We start from the raw sequence: 17,563 nt of genomic DNA, 5'->3' as shown, positions 1-17,563 counted from the left end.
GTCATTGTCACATTTTGTTTTATGTTGTCATGTTAGTATTTTATGTTCTTGTCAATTCTTGAACTCAATGACGTCTGATTGCAATATTTGATTCAATATAATAAAAAAGACGTCAGCGATTGGATCATGTCTAAGCAATCAGAGTATCAATGACAATGACGAATTCTCATAATGCCACTTTACCCACGTGTATTCCTGCTCTGGCTCAGCCCATCGGTTTCTGGGACCAATCAGACGGTCTAGAATGGATTTCCATTCTAGAAATCATCAGGAGGTACTCAGATACAGAGTCATTGCGGACAAGAAACTAACGTCCGTGGGCGTGGCATAGCATTTGGCCGGAGCAAGGAGTTTGGGTAGCAAGGCAATCTGAATCTCTTGACGTGGTCGCTAGCTTTTGGGTTATTGTCGCTCCTTTACCCTTTGTGGGAGCGTGTCCACACACTTCTCTATACCTCACGTGTAGGCCTAAACAACTCTCTGATGGCCTGATGGACGCCATCCCACTTCCGACACCAATGTAGCGAATTCAGAGGGTAGCCCCGACTGAGACTTGAACCCGGGTCCAGCAACTGTCAAGCCAACACCTTAACCGTTACGCAAAGATGGTCAAATTTCTTGACGAGGTCACTAGCTCATTAAATGAACCCACCAATTAGCGTGGATTGAGAAGCTTGCTCCAAAGCAGGTTTAGTGTTTTGTGTTGGACAGACAAATGTATGGCGCAAGATTCGACTGGTGGGGAGAGAGCGAGAGGTGTATATGGAGGGATCTAGGAAAGTAGGAAATGGGGCTAGGAAAGGAGGAAAGGAAAATAGTAAAAGAAAGGTGGAAATTGAGATAGTGAAGGAAGGTATCTCGGAAAGGAAGCTAGGAAAGAAAGGAAGGAAAGGGAGCCAGGAAAGGAGGAAAGGAAATGAAGCTCAGAAAGGATAGTATGAAAGAAAAGGAGGACATGAAAGAGAGCTAGTAAACGAGTACAGGATATGAAGCTATGTAAGGAAAGAGAGCATAGAAAGGAAGCTCAGGAAGAATATGAGGAATGAGGCTAGGAAAGGAAAGGAAGCTAAGAAAGGAGGAAAGGAAAGGATCTAGGAATGGAAAGGAGATAAGAAAAGGTACTTGGAAATGGAAGGGAGAACTGAAAGGAGGAAATAGAGCTAGGTAAGGAAAGAAAGAAGGGAATATAGGAAAAGAAGCAAGGGAAGGAAATGGTGCTATTAAAGGAGGACAGGATAGGAGGGAAGGGAGCTAGGAAAGCAAAGGAGGGAAGTAAAGTAGGAAAGGAAAGGGAGCTATCGTGATGAAAGAAAGGGATCAAGTAAAAAAGGGAGGAAAGGGAGCTAGAAAAGGAGGAAATTAAAGGGAGCATAGATAGGAGGAAAGGGATTTAGGAAAGAAAAGGAGTTCACCTGTAAAAGGAGTTCACCTGTGTGTTAGGTAGATGGCTATCGTAGGCTGTTGTTTTTAGTGAGAGGACACTTTTATCTGCTACAGGGATGCAGCTGGGGTTTGAAGCGCTGGGCATCACAACATTTAGACTATTACCACAAACAAAAGGGGAAACCTTATCAGTATCTTTGCTTTTATTAGTATATCATAACTTCACCGAATTACATAATTAAAATACCTACGGAGGAGCGGCTACTATGGAGGAACGTCCCAGAGTAGGACCAGATCTAGCTCATAGAAATGGATGAGCTAGGTAATAAGCTTGTGTGTGCAGAGCGGCACCAAAATTAAAAACGTCTTAACCTTTTTTTAGTTAATAAATCCAACGTGAAACGGGGTAACTATAGTATTGTAGCGACCCATGTGTTTATATATATATTTTAAATCCATTCTTCTTTAATTAAAAAATCATGCTCTCTCATAATCACACTTGTAATGTTAGGCTACAAAACATGCACAGACATTCCATGGTCATGTCGCAGCACTGTGTTGGAGGGAGATTCCAAGATGTAGGAAGTGTGCAGGAGGGCATGGGACAGAGGATTATGTAGTTTTGGTGGAAAAAGTTGTGTGTGTCAATTGTAAGGGTGCAAATGTTACTGTGGATCGGAAGTGTCCAGTGTGAGAGGAATCAGGTTGAGGTAGCTAGAGTCAGAGTAGTACAGAAGATGACACATGCTGAGGCAGTGAAGAAAGTAGAGGAGGATGGGTCAAGGTTGAGGGATTGTGAGAGGACCCCTGTGAATAGTACTGTAGATCTGTAACAGCACAGAGGGATAGGCCAATAATTGATGTGTATACAGTGCCTTGCAAAAGTATTCACCCCCCTTGGCGTTTTTCCTATTTTGTTGCATTACAACCTGTAATTTAAATGGATTTTTATTTGGATTTCATGTAATGGACATACACAAAATAGTCAAAATTGGTGAAGTGAAATGAAAAAACCCAATTACCTTCAGAAGTCACATAATTAGTTAAATAAAGTCAACCTGTGTGCAATCTAAGTGTCACATGATCTGTCACATGATTTCAGTATATATACACCTGTTCTGAAAGGCCCCAGAGTCTGCAACACCACCAAGCAAGCAAGGGCACCACCAAGCAAGCAAGGGCACCACCAACCAAGCAAGGGCACCACCAACCAAGCAAGCAAGGGCACCACCAACCAAGCAAGCAAGGGCACCACCAACCAAGCAAGCAAGGGCACCACCAACCAAGCAAGCAAGGGCACCACCAACCAAGCAAGCATGGGCACCACCAAGCAAGCATGGGCACCACCAAGCAAGCAAGTGCACCACCAAGCAAGCAAGTGCACCACCAAGCAAGCGCGGCACCATGAAGACCAAGGAGCTCCCCAAACAGGTCAAGGACAAAGTTGTGGAGAAGTACAAATCAGGGCTGGGTTATAAAAAAAATATCAGAAACTTTGAACATCCCACAGAGCACCATTAAATCCATTATTTAAAAAAATTGAAAGAATATGATATCACAACAAACCTGCCAAGAGAGGGCCGCCCACCAAAACTCACAGACCAGGCAAGGAGGGCATTAATCAGAGAGGCAACAAAAGAGAACAAAGATAGCCCTGAAGGAGCTTCAAAGCTCTACACCGAAGATTGGAGTATCTGTCCATAGACCTCTTTAAGCCGTACACTCCACAGAGCTGGGCTTTATAGAAGAGTGTCCAGAAAAAAGCCATTGCTTGAAGACAAAATAAGCAAAGAACAATGTTTTGGAAGGCTAATTCCATGGTCCATTCATTGTTTTAGCTTTGTGGATTTCCTTTGGATAATTCTTCTGAACCGATCAACTGTACTGGTAAGATCAACCCTTATTTTCATTTTTTCCCCATTTGGATTAATTGGACTTCTTACTTAGATTCTAAACTGAACTAAGCATTGACTTTTCTTTTTTTGAAAGTTTGAGACTTTGTTGGCTGTCCAAAGCTGAGCTTTTCATTTGTGTTTCAGATTGGGTGAGTAGAATTTGTGGAATGTTCCAACAGGAATCTGTTCCAAAAACTTTGTAAATAACAAGGATGCCAACAAACAACGCATACAAAGTAGCATGATCAATTCACCTAGCTAACTAGCTGCCGAATATGCATCAACTCACCATGTAGCTTATTCTTAATGTTTTTCCAGAGGCTACCAGAGTGAGGACAGACATTTTTCAGAATAAACGTGGATGAGTGAAACTCAACAATTTCGCACTCACCTACTTGGTATCTTATTCTGCCGCTACACAACTTTGTTTAAGTTGTTTGTTGGCAACATTGTTATTTACAAAGTTTTTGGAACAGATTCCTGTTAGAATGTTACACAAATTATACTCACCCCCTTACATTTTAGTAGATTTTTGTGGGGGGTTGATTTGATTTTGAATACCATCTGTTTTATTTGACTAATACACACATTTGTATTTTACTGGGCTGATGGTGCCTGCATCTGATGATTAGTCTTAGTTGAGGGAGAGAGCAGCAGACTGAGGGTCCGCCTCTCAACATTACTCTGCTCTCCCTTTCCTCCGCTGACACTGACCAAAAAGGGAAGTCTTCCAGCTGATAGAGAAACTCGCGTTGCACTGCATTATTTCTCCCTCATGCACAAATTCATGTTTTACTCCCATGAACAGAGAAAGTGAAATATTCCTTGATATGAAAAAATACCCAAGGCGCTAATAATAACGACAACGCAAGCCTATCGACACTTTCCTACTCTTTCATTACAACTGCAGTGCTGGTTATAGCACCAGTGGAAGTAGGAAGAACGCACGTTTTATGGCTTATAAAAGTATTGAATAAAAAGTGTTGACAGTGCTGAGTAATAACCTAAACATGAACTCACTTATAAAAACAGGACGTTGCTATATTTCTTGACAGTCTCTCTCTAGTCATGGTTTTGAAATCTCACAGTATCAACTTTGCTTTAACTTTCTTTTAGGCCTGTTACGTTACTGCAGACACGGTAATCTGACACGGCCAACCGATTGGCCTGCGAAAGGCCTATAGTGCACTTGATTTTCTCTCCGGGACCGCCGGGAAGGCAGAATTTGTATCTTCAGACACATGAAATGGAAACACTTTGCCTACCCGGTGCCTAGGGCAGCTGAATGGAGGCCACCTATTGGCAACAGCGCAAGACAAATAAATAAAAATCATAGAGATCAACAAAAACCTTACATTTAGCTATATTCCGTGACATGTAAAGACTCAACGTTAAAGTGTAGGTAGCATAAACGCAACCATGTAACATGTTGATTTGCATTAGAATACGCATTATAAGTCCATTTGCAAATTTACACCTCACTTTTTTTCTAATTTCTGAGTTATCACATGAAACTGATCAGAATTCCGAAGAATGCCTAAGTCGTGCCAGAATTATTTTTTCTGTGGGGCGATATAATATGGAGGACCCGGCAAGCCGGCCTATTCCCTATAATGTAAAATCCAACCAAAATAACTTCAAATTAAACTAAATCCTTTGCACTCATCACTACTGATTTCAATAAATGTTCAGCCAATTTACAAGCAAATAATTGATTTATATATTGTTACAAATCAGCTTGCAAGGTTACTAGCCTGCTAACTTTAGCCCTACCAGCCTGCTAACTTTAGCCCTACCAGCCTGCTAACATTAGCCCTACCAGCCTGCTAACATTAGCCCTACCAGTGTAGGAGAGTTAAAAAGGTTATTCAATCAAACTTCAAATAATTAGAATAGTACACAATGCAGAACAGAACAACCAGGTTGAGGGTCAGTGGCCAAAGCCCGCGAACAGGAATATTCCAAGTTCATACAGAAGGGCGGAGTCAGATCGCTATGATCGCCAGGAGCTTTACTTTTTGTCTATTTTTAATTGTTGCGCTACTGGTGCTGCCTGTTGATGTTAGTTAAGGCAGCTACAGTAGCTAAATGATAACATCTTTGGGTTTTGTTTCATTAAATGTATTTTATTTCATCTGGGTGCTTGTGTCACCTACTAACACCCTGGTACTGCCTGTAGCTCCCGTTCTCCTCAGTCCGAGAGAACACAGAGTGAAAGGTATGTGCTGCAGTTTATCCTTTGTAGAAGTCCATAAAGTGAAATAAATAAAACATCCCAATGTTAATGCTGTAGATATTATTATAAGGGAGTGTGAGACTATTGAAACATGTAACTTTCAGAGTTCTATTGTTATTAATATAGTTTACAGAGTGCTAAAAGTGCTGCTGTTGCTGGCTTGCATGCCTTTCTGTGATGCAGACGGTTAGCTGAGCTGCTGACTGGTGCTTGCATTGCATTATGGGAGATGTCGTTTTGGCCCTCTAAGGTCTGAATGGGGATAGAGGCGATTTCACGTTGTAACTTTGTGTTGCAATTGAGTTGTATTTTGGTACTGTCAACACTGAAAGCACCTAGCAACGTATTGGGGATGTGAGACAAGATATGTGTTTTAGCTTTCTTCATGCTCCTGTATAGAACAACTTGTCACATGGTGCATTGGAGACTGTGTTCCTGTCCTGTCTTTTCACAATACTATTGCAGATCAACATAAAAGACAGCTGTGGTGTCGCTCTTCATTTCTTGGTTCTCCTGTGGTACATATAAAGACCGCTATTACGTTAGCAACTGGCTATCAACACCTAGCTTACAGCTACATTAAAGTAAACCAAAGTTTTGGAAATACATAGCCACAACTAACCATTAGGTTATATGCAGTTAACGTTAGCCATTTGAGCCAGTTAGATAGCCTAGCAAGCTAACCTTACATCAGTGAAGACCAGCGTACACAGGCAGTAACCCACAGAACAAAACCCTCCAGCAGATAAAAAGAAAAAGCAGAGAGACCGGCGACTTACCATGATGGGCCCCAGCTGTCAATATGTAAGGACAGTAGGTTGAGTCAGCTACCAAATAAAGCAAGAGCCAGGGAGAGAGGCACTTCTGTTGTGAGAAGCTTAGCTATTTTATCCAGCTAACTAGGCTTGCTAGCTATCATATCACTGCAGATAAAACTTCAGCCAGATATGAAATGTCAATATCAGGCAGAAGCAGCGACTCCGAGCATAGCAGGAACTCGGTTTCCTCTGGGCCTGACCTTTTTGGAGAATCTGATATAGTCAAGGTGGTGCTAGAGCAGGCAGCTGAGTCAGGATTACTTTCCCAATTTGATGCTGAACTTGTAGTGCAGGATGCGGCTCCACATGTAGTGATTGTTTATTGGTAATATGGCTAGCTAGTTTGCTACTGAGAATACACCCTATAATGTCACGTCCTTCGTAACTACGGCTGAATCATGTAAAAATAACTTGTAGGTGCTCGTGCAGCAGGTGTATTGCAATATTCTAGCTTCCCCACGGTCTGTCTGGATGTCAATGTGCTGCACACAGCCTACAATACATACCGGCAGGACTACACCAAAGAACCTGACATTCCATACTCACCACAAGTTAATTTTTAAATAGAATCTTCACGAATCTAATGCAATAATGAAATCAAATAATGTTACACCACTCCCCCTACCAATAGTAGTACACTTTTCCCTTTTTATAAAGTTCAGACAGTTGCCTTCAGGCAGTTCATCAGCTGGAATTGGGGCTATCTGGGGTGGTACGACCATGTGCCAATTCCAGTGTGTGCAGTCAATGGGATAAGAAGTAGGTTCCCAAATTAGGATAACATGCCCTATATGGGATTCAAGTATAAAAATACAATAACGTTTTTACCTTTTTATTAAGTTTTGAAAAAAAAAAAATATATATATATATATATATATATATATTATGTGTTATACCAATACTGGTGCATCACTTTAGTCATAGTCTGTCACATTTCACTTAGTGGTCACAGTACCCATAATATTGATATTTTTATTATTGTATATTATCTAACATTTAGAAATACAATAATTGTTATTTTTGTTTTATTTTTTATGGATGAACAAGTTCCACTGAAAGCTTGGCGCAGCAGCAGACGTGCAGCGATTGGTGTGAGAAGGCTCAAGGAGCCCACTGTCCTGTTACAGAATAAAAGTGCTCCTTTTATTCAATTATCGCAGCTCAGTAATGGGTAGTAAACATGAGCAGAGGGAGAACAACTCTGTAAAAAATAAATAAAAATAATGGCAGGTACAGATCTACTCTAGCAGATGTGTATTCTCAGTAGCAAAATAGCAAGCCATTGTGAGGGAAAATGTTGTCTGAAAAGCTAGCATTGAATTGCAAACAGCATCTCCTTGGTTCGTGTAGGTGAATGTGACCTCAGACCAATTGGCAGTACGCCCATAACAATGTTCAGTCACATGCAGGAACCAATGCTAATAATGAATAATGTATATCATGCTTATATGACTTGATTGTATAGCAGAATAAAAGGACTGAGAGGGAACACCCTTTTCAGTGTTTTCATTAATAAGATTGGAATGAGTTTGAACCTCTCCGGCCGTGATAATAAAGATTAATTCATTTACATTGAGATATAGTCCTTAGTGGTGAATTTCCACTACACCATATTACCAATCAGCATTCCCCACACGTGGAGGTACTCCCTGATGAAAAAGGGGCTCAGTCTCACAGGCAGCACAAGTAGAAGGGGCGAGGACAGGACGCTGTAACTGGTATGGTTCACTGTCAATAACGAACACCAACAATTCACAACAGTCAACATTTCGAGCAAGGTCTGCAGTGTCAAGTGCCAAGGCATCTCATCACTCCACAAATCCAGAACCTTCCACAAAGCCAGACGAATCAATAAAGAAATCACTGCACCACTGTACGATTAATGTAAACTGCTACATTTCAGCCAAAGACTCGAAATTCCAGTATGAAAAAGTAAGAAAACAATCTTAGCACTCACTACTGTAAGTCGGTCTGGAGAACTACATCTGCTAAATGACTCGAATGTAATTTAAAATGTGTGAAGACAGGTGCTCATGGTGTGCGAGCAGCCTTAAAACAACATATTTACTCCCTCACTGCCTGGTCCTTCATGGGACGCTAAAACTGGCTACAGAGTGGTGAAGGTGATTCCAGGATCCTGGGGTCTGACTCCTCCTCCAGGGGGCCAAAACCACAGCTTTGACTATTTTGGCAACATAGTCTGTAAAGACACATAATAAACAGGAATTTCAGCAATATTGGTAGACTTCAATAATAAAAAAAAAATACTTGATAGGATATAAAGCAATCTTACCGTAGGTTTTGGTCTTCACTGGCTGAATTGTGTAGCCACCCTTCTTGGCATTTGGGAAGGAGAGGGAGTACCTGAGCAGGCTGTCTTTTCTCACTGCCTGCGTCAATCCACTGTTCTCATTGTAATGCAAGGTATGATCTAAAATAAAATGAAAGGATACAAAATAGAGATCGACCGATTATGATTTTTCAACGCCGATACCGATTATTGGAGGACCAAAAAAGCCAATACCGATTAAATTGGCCCATTAAAATATATATTTGTAATAATGACAATTACAACAATACTGAATGAACACTTATTTTAACTTAATATAATACATCAAAATCAATTTAGCCTCAAATAAAATGAAACATCTTCAATTTGGTTTAAATAATGCAAAAACAAAGTGTTGGAGAAGAAAGTAAAAGTGCAATATGTGCCATGTAAAAAAAGCTAACGTTTAAGTTCCTTGCTCAGAACATGAGAACATATGAAAGCTGGTGGTTCCTTTTAACAGGAGTCTTCAATATTCCAAGGCAAGAAGTTTTAGGTTGTAGTTATGTAACGGAATTCCTCTCCTTCAGAGGAGGAGTAGCAAGGATCAGACCAATGTGCAGCATGGTAAGTGTCCATAATGATATATTTAATAAATCAACTGATCAAAAATACAAACAAACAACCGAACCAGTCCCATATGGTGAAAACACTAACACATGATACAACCACCCACAAAACACAATAGAACCTGGCTACCTAAATATGGCTCCCAATCAGAGACAACGACTGACACCTGCCTCTGATTGCGAACCATACTAGGCCAAACACATAGAAATATAACAACAGAACAAAGCATAGAAAAACATAGAATGCCCACCCCAACTCACACTCTGACCAACTAAAATAAAGACATAAAAAAGGAACTAAGGTCAGAACGTGACAAGTTATTGTAGGAATTATAGGACAATTTCTCTCTGTACGATTTGTATTTCATATACCTTGTACTATTGGATGTTCTTATAGGCACTTTAGTATTGCCAGTGTAACAGTATAGCTTCCGTCCCTCTCCTCGCCCCTACCTGGGCCCGAACCAGGAACACATCGGCAACAGCCACCCTCGAAGCAGCGTTACCCATCGCTCCACAAAAGCCGCGGCCTTTGCAGAGCAAGGGGAACAACCACTCCAAGTCTCAGAATGAGTGACGTTTGAAACTCTATTGGCGCGCATCCCGCTAACTAGCTAGCCATTTCACATCGGTTACACCAGCCTAATCTCGGGAGTTGATAGGCTTGAAGTCATAAACAGCTCAATGCTTGAAGCACAGCGACGAGCTGCTGGCAAAACGCACAAAAGTGCTGTTTGAATGAATGCTTACGAGCCTGCTGGTGCCTACCATCGCTCAGTCAGACTGCTCTATCAAATCATAGACTTAATTATAACATACTAACACACAGAAATATGAGCCTTAGGTCATTAATATGGTTGAATCCGGAAACTATCATCTCGAAAACAAGACGTTTATTCTTTCAGTGAAATACGGAACAGTTCCGTATTTTATCTAACGGGTGGCATCCATAAGTCTAAATATTCCTGTTACATTGCACAACCTTCAATGTTGTCATAATTACATAAAATTAGGCGACCCAAACTGTTGCATATACACTGACTCTGCGTGCAACGTAAGAGAAGTGACACAATTTCACCTGGTTAATATTGCCTGCTCACCTAGATTTCTTTTAGCAAAATATGCAGGTTTAAAAATATATACTTCTGTGTATTGATTTTAAGAAAGGCATTGATGTTTATTGTTACGTACAGTCGTGCAACGATTGTGCTTTTTTCGCAAATGCGCTTTTGTTAAATCAACCCCCGTTTGGCGAAGTTGGCTGTCTTTGTTAGGAAGAAATAGTCTTCACAGAGTTCGCAACGAGCCAGGTTAGCAGGCAATATTAACTAAATATGCATGTTTAAAAATATATACTTGTGTATTGATTTTAAGAAAGGCATTGATGTTTATGGTTAGGTCCACAAGACAGTCCTTTTTCGCGAATACGCACCGCATCGATTATATGCAACGCAGGACAAACTAGTAATATCAACCATGTGTAGTTAACTAGTGATTAGGATTGATTGATTGTTTTTTATAAGATAAGTTTAATGCTAGCTAGCATCTTACCTTGGCTTCTTACTGCATTCGCGTAACAGGCAGTCTCCTCGTGGAGTGCAATGTAATCAGGTGGTTAGAGCGTTGGACTAGTTAACTGTATGGTTGCAAGATTGAATCCCTGAGCTGACAAGGTAAAAACCTGAACAAGGCAGTTAACCCACCGTTCCTAGGCCGTCATTGAAAATAAGAATGTGTTCTTAACTGACTTGCCTAGTTAAATAAATGATAAATAATATTATTATTATTTTTTTTTTTTATCAGCCAAATCGGTGTCCAAAAATACCGATTTCCGATTGTTATGAAAACTTGAAATCAGCCCTAATTAATCGGCCATTCCGATTAATCGGTCGACCTCTAATACAAAATAAGCATAGGATACATTTGATGGGTTGGTGACAATTGAGAGACAAACAATGGAAAGGGCTTTGATAGACTTGACTGTTATAATGAACATTTCAGTAGTTGAAAATGATCTTACTTTGAAATGGCTTTACCAACCTTGCATGCATTCCCTTGTAGGAGAAGGCAGTGTTTTTCCTCAGGAAGTGCAGCGTCAGAGCGTGATATGCCTCTAGCCCTGATGTCTGGTAGTCAGTGGATAGTTGCGCGATCTACTTCAAGATCAATGCCCCATGTACAATATTCTTCAACCCCACTGAAGAGTCTGGAATTAACCATTATATTGTCTGTTCTGTAAAAATGAATGTACTACATGTAGGATATGGACACTTGGTTCCAGCCACTCCTTTGTGTATGAGGACACAAAGTCATGACTGATATCGCTAGGTTGGTTCTATATGTGATACAGTGCAACTTTCTATTTTGGCACAATTATTTCCCAGCTTTCTTCAGGAGTCGTTGATAATGGAGTTCCAAATTCAGCACACCCTCTCTAGAGTGCCCGCTTCTCAATATTCTTGCATAGAGCCAATCACAGTGGGAAATGAACAGGTAATACAAATGTATACATCAATGAGTAGAAAAATCATACCCAGTTAATCATACCTACTCATATTTCAAACATCCAGCGTGGCGTTACTCACCATTCATTTAATTATTTCCAATTCATATCAATACAGGGGTTTCCATTCAGATTTGATATTTAATATTTTTCATTTCATGTGACATTTAGTAACCAATATTTATGCAACTGATAATATTTTGGTACAATTATATCGTTTACAAACAATGGAGTAAAATGAGCTTATCATTTGGGTTGGACATCGCATACTATTATTAATAAATGGCATCAACATTTTGCAAAACCAATTAACCCAATCAACTGACCAAACAACCTGCTTTTACATATTTACCTCAATTTCCTCGACACCGGTACCCTCGCACATTGACACATTGACTCTGAACCGGTACCCCCTGTATATAGCCCCAGTATTGTTATTTACTGCTGCTCTTTAGTTATTTGTTTATCTCTTACTTTTTTAGGTATTTTCTGACAACTGCATTGTTGGTTAAGGGCTTGTAAGTAAGCATTTCACTGTAAGGTCTACACCTGTTGTTTTCGGCGCATTTAATTTTATTTGAGTCATGTTTGGCCACTCAGTCGTGGGTGAACATGGAGTACAGGAGGAGACTAAGTACACACCCCTGAGGGTCCCCAGTGTTGAGGATCAGCGTGGCAGACGTGTTGTTTTCTACTCTTACCACCTGGTGGCGGCCCTTCAGGAAGTCCAGGATCCAGCTGCAGAGGGAGGTGTTTAGTCCGAGCTTATTGATGAGCTTCGTGGGAACTATTTTGTTAAACATTGAGCTGTAGTCAATGAACAGCATTCTCACATTTTCTTTTGCGGTGACGTGTGTTCCTTTTGTCAAGCTGGGAATGGGCAGTGTTCATACACACAATCCCAAAAGTTCATTTTGGATCGTGCTTGATGTACCCTTAAAAATTGGTTGGTCGTCATAATGCCGTTGTAGCCTGTAATCTCCTTCACGCATGGTCTCAAAATTTCCCAGAAAACGCCTGGGTTCAAGGAGTCGGTCAACTCGTCATGGCCCCACAGTGCTGTCTCACAATTGCCAAAGAATTTAATGCATACTATAATTCTGGCAAACACGTACCTATTCTCCTCCGTTTGTTGGTTGTGAAGGTCAATGGGTCGTCTATATGCAGTGTCTAGCTGAGCCACAACGTTTGATTTCCCCAGTAATCAGTGTTTAACAGCTTTGTCTATATGTGATGCACAATTGTCATGTTTTTGAGACACTTTCAGACACGTTTTAAATCGTTAAACCCAGACCCACCCCACTGAATAGCAGGCAGGGGATGCAAAATAGTGATTGCTTCGAGATGCTTGCAGTTAGCCACTGATTCCTTCCAAACCACTCATCGTTGAATTTGCAATTTCCGACTTGTGTAATGTTTATGTCCAATTGCCGATAAGCACCAATACATTTTATATCTAATTTCTCTTCACATGACAAGGATTGAGAAGGATTTGCTGGTAGATTGTCAATTTCAGTCATAATGATGACTGCTAGCTTGCTAGCTAAGATTATGAAAGTATGATGTTGACATGATCAGTCCAATCAAAGCTACTGTAGATATAACGTGATTTGATGTAATTCTATCTGTGGTCAATGACCTTGAGCCTTCTTGAATGGGCACTTCTAATGTAGCTTATAGCAGCACCCAAGGGGCTTGAATTTTCGAGCTCTCCCCATAATTCTGCAGTGATGTAGTGTCTCCATGAGTGACAGAACACTGAGCCAATCACGGCACAACTAGAGAACATTATCAACCCCTACGCTCTGTATTTCCGCTGGCTGCACCACCACCACAGAAAGCACTGATCTAGGCTGAAACACCTGTATTTTGGAGCTGCCTTACTCAAGAAAGCAAAAAAGAGACCTAGTTTGTATGCAGCGTTATTAACAATTTTTTAGTTTTTACATGGTTTGCAAACTGATATATGACACGTATTAATGCCAAAATAACATGCTAAACAGGCCGTTTGAGGTAGCCTAGTGGTTAGAGCATTGGGCCAGTAACCAAAAGGTTGCTAGATCAAATCCTGACATGGCTGACAAGGTAAAAATCTGTCATTCTACCCCTGAACAAGGCAGTTAACCCACTGCTCCTAGGCTGTCATTGTAAATAAGAATATGTTCTGAACTGACTTGCCTAGTTAAATAAATGTTAAATAAAAAGTGTGAAAATATATCGTACAAGGTATTGCCGGATATTGACTCATTAGATATCCTGAGATAGGCTTATGTGTACATCTTATTTTCTCTATATGATGACAAATACTGACAGTTGGCCCACATGGCATATTTTCTCAGCACATGCTCTTGACTGAGGTCCATATCAGGATATTGATATGCTAAATAAGAACAATTCCTGAAGCTTATTTGAGTTTTGAGGACATGCACAATAATTTGACAAATATTAAATCCATATCATTCTTGCAGACACTAGGTATAATTTTTAAAGGTGTGATCAATCCGCAAGCTATAAGCACTGTAACTGGTAGCCTAGCAACAAGAATTTGATATTTGTCCAACTGAAGGTTTGCCATGATGATGGCGACAATGTCAGATGTGATATGAGAGCTCTCCTCAAAGAAAACTTTGTTTCAACAAGTCAAAATACGTTTCTATTTACTTCTCAGACACCCTAAAATGTCGTCAAATTATAATATTTATTTTGGAAAGAAGTATGTTCAATAGGAAACCGATTTTAGCAGGTGCATAATGTCTTCATGGCACGTGCAAACTCGAATTTCCAAGACTGTGTCCCTCTAATAAAACTGATATTTCTTATGCGTTTTTGAAGTTATATGCCTGAAACCTTGAACATAGACTGCTGACACCCCGTGGAAGCCATAGGAATTGCATCTAGGGAGCTAATTTTCAATATGACATTTCTCTTGCATTTCTAAGAGGATGGTCTCTCAACAACAACAAAAAGATTCTGGTTGGTTTTTCTTTGGATTTTCTCCTACCATATCTATTGTGTTATATTCTCCTACATATGTTAACATTTCTAAAAACTTCAAAGTGTTTTCTTTCTAATGGTACCAATTATATGCATATCCTGGCTTCAGGGCCTGAGCTACAGGTAGTTTACTTTGGGCACGTCATTCAGACAGGAAGTGGAGAAAAATGGTTTACAGTGCCTTCAGAAAGTATTGATACCCCTTCACCTATTTCACATTTTGTTGCGTTACAGCCTGAATTAAACATGTATAAAAAAAGTATCACCCATCTACACACAATAAGCAATAATGACAAAGTGAAAACATGTTTTTAGACCTTTCTGCACACTTATTGAAAATTAAATACAGAAATATTTAATTTACATAAGTATTCACACGCCAGAGGCAATATTAGGTAGAATCACTGTTGGGAGCCATTACAGCTGTGAGTTTTTTGGGGTTAGGCTCTGAGCTTTCTGCATCTGGATTGTGCAACATTTGCCCATTTTTTTATTTTCTAAATTATTCAGGCTCTGTACAATTGGTTGTTGATCATTGCTAGAGAACCATTTTCAGGTCTTGCCATAGATTTGGAAGTAGATTTTAAGTCAAAACTGTAACTCTGTCACTCAGGAACATTCTCTCTTTTCTTGGTAAGCAACTCCAGTGTAGATTTGGCCTTGTGTTTTAGGTTATTGTCCTGCTAAAAGGGGAATTCATCTTCCAGTGTCTGGTGGAAAGGTCTGTGTATCGTCTGTTCATTGGTTATTCCATTCAAATCAGTGGAAAAGCAGGAAATGGGTCATGTATTGTGTTTTCTTTTCAGAATTTTATGAATGAAAATCGGAAATCAACAAGTTTTCTCGTTTATGGTGTGCAAATGGGGCATTGATTAACAGAAAACAAATAGCGCCAAAATATATCCCATATTTTGTTTTCCATTTTGTTCATACAGTACATGCCCTCTAATAGAATATTGATTGTGCATAATGGGTGTTTGGTTACAATCTGGGTTAAACTGCAATGTTGGATTAGACATTTGTGTGACAGGATGATACAAATTGGAACACTAGCTAAGATAAATACGTATAACTCAACAACAACTGAACAAAGTTGGCTTGCACCACCTGGCTAGCTAGCATTAGCCGGCTAACTGACTAGCTAGCAAGCTGGCTAACCGACTAGCTAGCAGGCTGGCTAGCCAGCCCTACCTGGCTACTGGCTATCGTTATGCTAGCTAGTGAAAGTCAATTAGTTCCTCAACCTGCTACAAGATGAAGCTGCCCAGTCAGAGGTGTACCTGCTGCAGAAAGGTGATATTTCTACATTGCTTTTTGCAGCTAACTTCACTAGATCTTCTTGCTGGCTGATGTTGGTGCTTATTAACTGAGTAGGTTAATAATTAGTTAATGTAAATGGTTACCTGTCTGGGCCTTTGCATATGTATTTCTTGCACATAAAACACAACAATATCCAGTTAAACTACAGTCAATGCTGATATTGTGTGTGTGTGGGTTCATAATATGCCCGCAGGAGAAGAGCACAGTATGGCATCTGAACAGATCATCATGAACTTCATTCAGTTACATCAGCCAATGCAGTAAGTTTTTAAAATCAGCCTTTTTATTGGTGTGGGTATAATTCACAAACCTCCTTGCCTGCTCACAGAAAGGCAGATATAGAAAAGGCTATGTGTGAGGATACTACATGAATCGCTAGGACAATTGACCTTCTTTTCTGAATGTATACATGCCACCTTTCAGGGGGCTGATAATCTATTTTACAGATCCAGTCTGATATGACTTGATTACGGATTCCCCCTACACTCTCCTTCTCTCTCATTCACAGGACTATTCCAACAGTCCAGTCACTCAGCCCTATCCAGAAACTCTCATGGTCCTACACTACTTCCTCCTACAACACCCTGATGAGAAGCAAAAAGCCTGACCCGATGACAGCAATTTGCATATCTCTCTAACCCTGCAGTACCCTGCCATGCTGAGACAATCAGACTCTAGAACAGTATTATACCATTTTTTTAAATAAAATGCTTAACAGTTATGCAATGATCTCTCTTTCTCTCTCTGCCATGCTCACAGTTCACTCACTCAGCCAATAGGCTGGGTGATGGCACCTACAGGCCTGTTTGAGGGACAACTGGACAGAACATATCAGAATGCTTGGACCTCGGCTGAGACTCACCTCTCCTTCCCAGTCTTTCAAGGAAAGCACCTACTTTACACTTCCTGTTTGGCATGATGATCTCAAGGTGTGCCTCTTTGTCATGTTGTGTGGTATATTGCCTATAGATGACTCCTAGACACACTTTCACATAGTTTGCCTCTAAATTGGTGTCCACATCAGGCTATTTACTTGCTACCTGTGTGTTAGAATAATGCGTCCCTTTCACATAATTTGAATGATTCCTCCACTGCCACATGCTCTGTCTTTCTCGCCATGATACATTATGGGAAATTGCTTTGCTGTTGGCACCAATCCCACCAATCCCACGCTGACAGTAGTTTTTTTGGCTCTGGGTTAAACAAAGTAAAACACACCATTCCATCTCTTAATTTCAACAATGTGTACAAATGTGGTATGTTTGGTATTTTTTGGTAAGTAAATCTTGCTCATTTGTGTCCCTGTTTCGGAAACTCAGTCATATTTTTCCACCTATTTTCAACTTCAGTACCAAAATGTTCTGGCTGCTCCCATAGGATACATTAAAAAAAGTGTGCAATGCTAAAATTAGGGCTTAGGTTTAAAAGCTCTTGTATGGTGTTTATCATTAGAAATATGGTTGGCACTATGCTGGCCCAAAGGTTCCATGGCCACAATAAAGCTAGATTATGATTC

At 40.2% G+C, this 17,563-nt stretch overlaps 2 long non-coding RNA genes across 3 annotated transcripts; one reads left to right on the top strand and one right to left on the bottom strand.

Annotated features, from left to right (window-relative positions):
- Nucleotides 1–7,349: 7,349 nt before the first annotated feature.
- On the bottom strand, nt 7,350–11,576 carry LOC110521706 (uncharacterized). 2 transcript variants are annotated; one of them, XR_005040965.2, is made up of 3 exons: nt 11,271–11,576; nt 8,626–8,763; nt 7,350–8,532 (listed from the first exon to the last, which is right to left on the bottom strand). It is a non-coding gene; the product is annotated as an uncharacterized LOC110521706 (long non-coding RNA). The 2 variants fall into 2 exon arrangements; XR_002473182.3 differs by lacking the exon at nt 11,271–11,576 and adding an exon at nt 10,782–10,951.
- A 4,445-nt stretch (nt 11,577–16,021) lies between these two features.
- Nucleotides 16,022–16,768, top strand: LOC118945813 (uncharacterized). Its single transcript, XR_016495535.1, has 2 exons — nt 16,022–16,307; nt 16,556–16,768. It is a non-coding gene; the product is annotated as an uncharacterized LOC118945813 (long non-coding RNA).
- Nucleotides 16,769–17,563: the final 795 nt, after the last annotated feature.

This window comes from Oncorhynchus mykiss, chromosome 4 (assembly GCF_057628025.1).
Source record: "Oncorhynchus mykiss isolate SJ-2025 chromosome 4, ASM5762802v1, whole genome shotgun sequence".
Lineage (NCBI taxonomy): Eukaryota > Metazoa > Chordata > Actinopteri > Salmoniformes > Salmonidae > Oncorhynchus > Oncorhynchus mykiss.
This window is presented reverse-complemented; position numbering and strand designations above follow the sequence as displayed.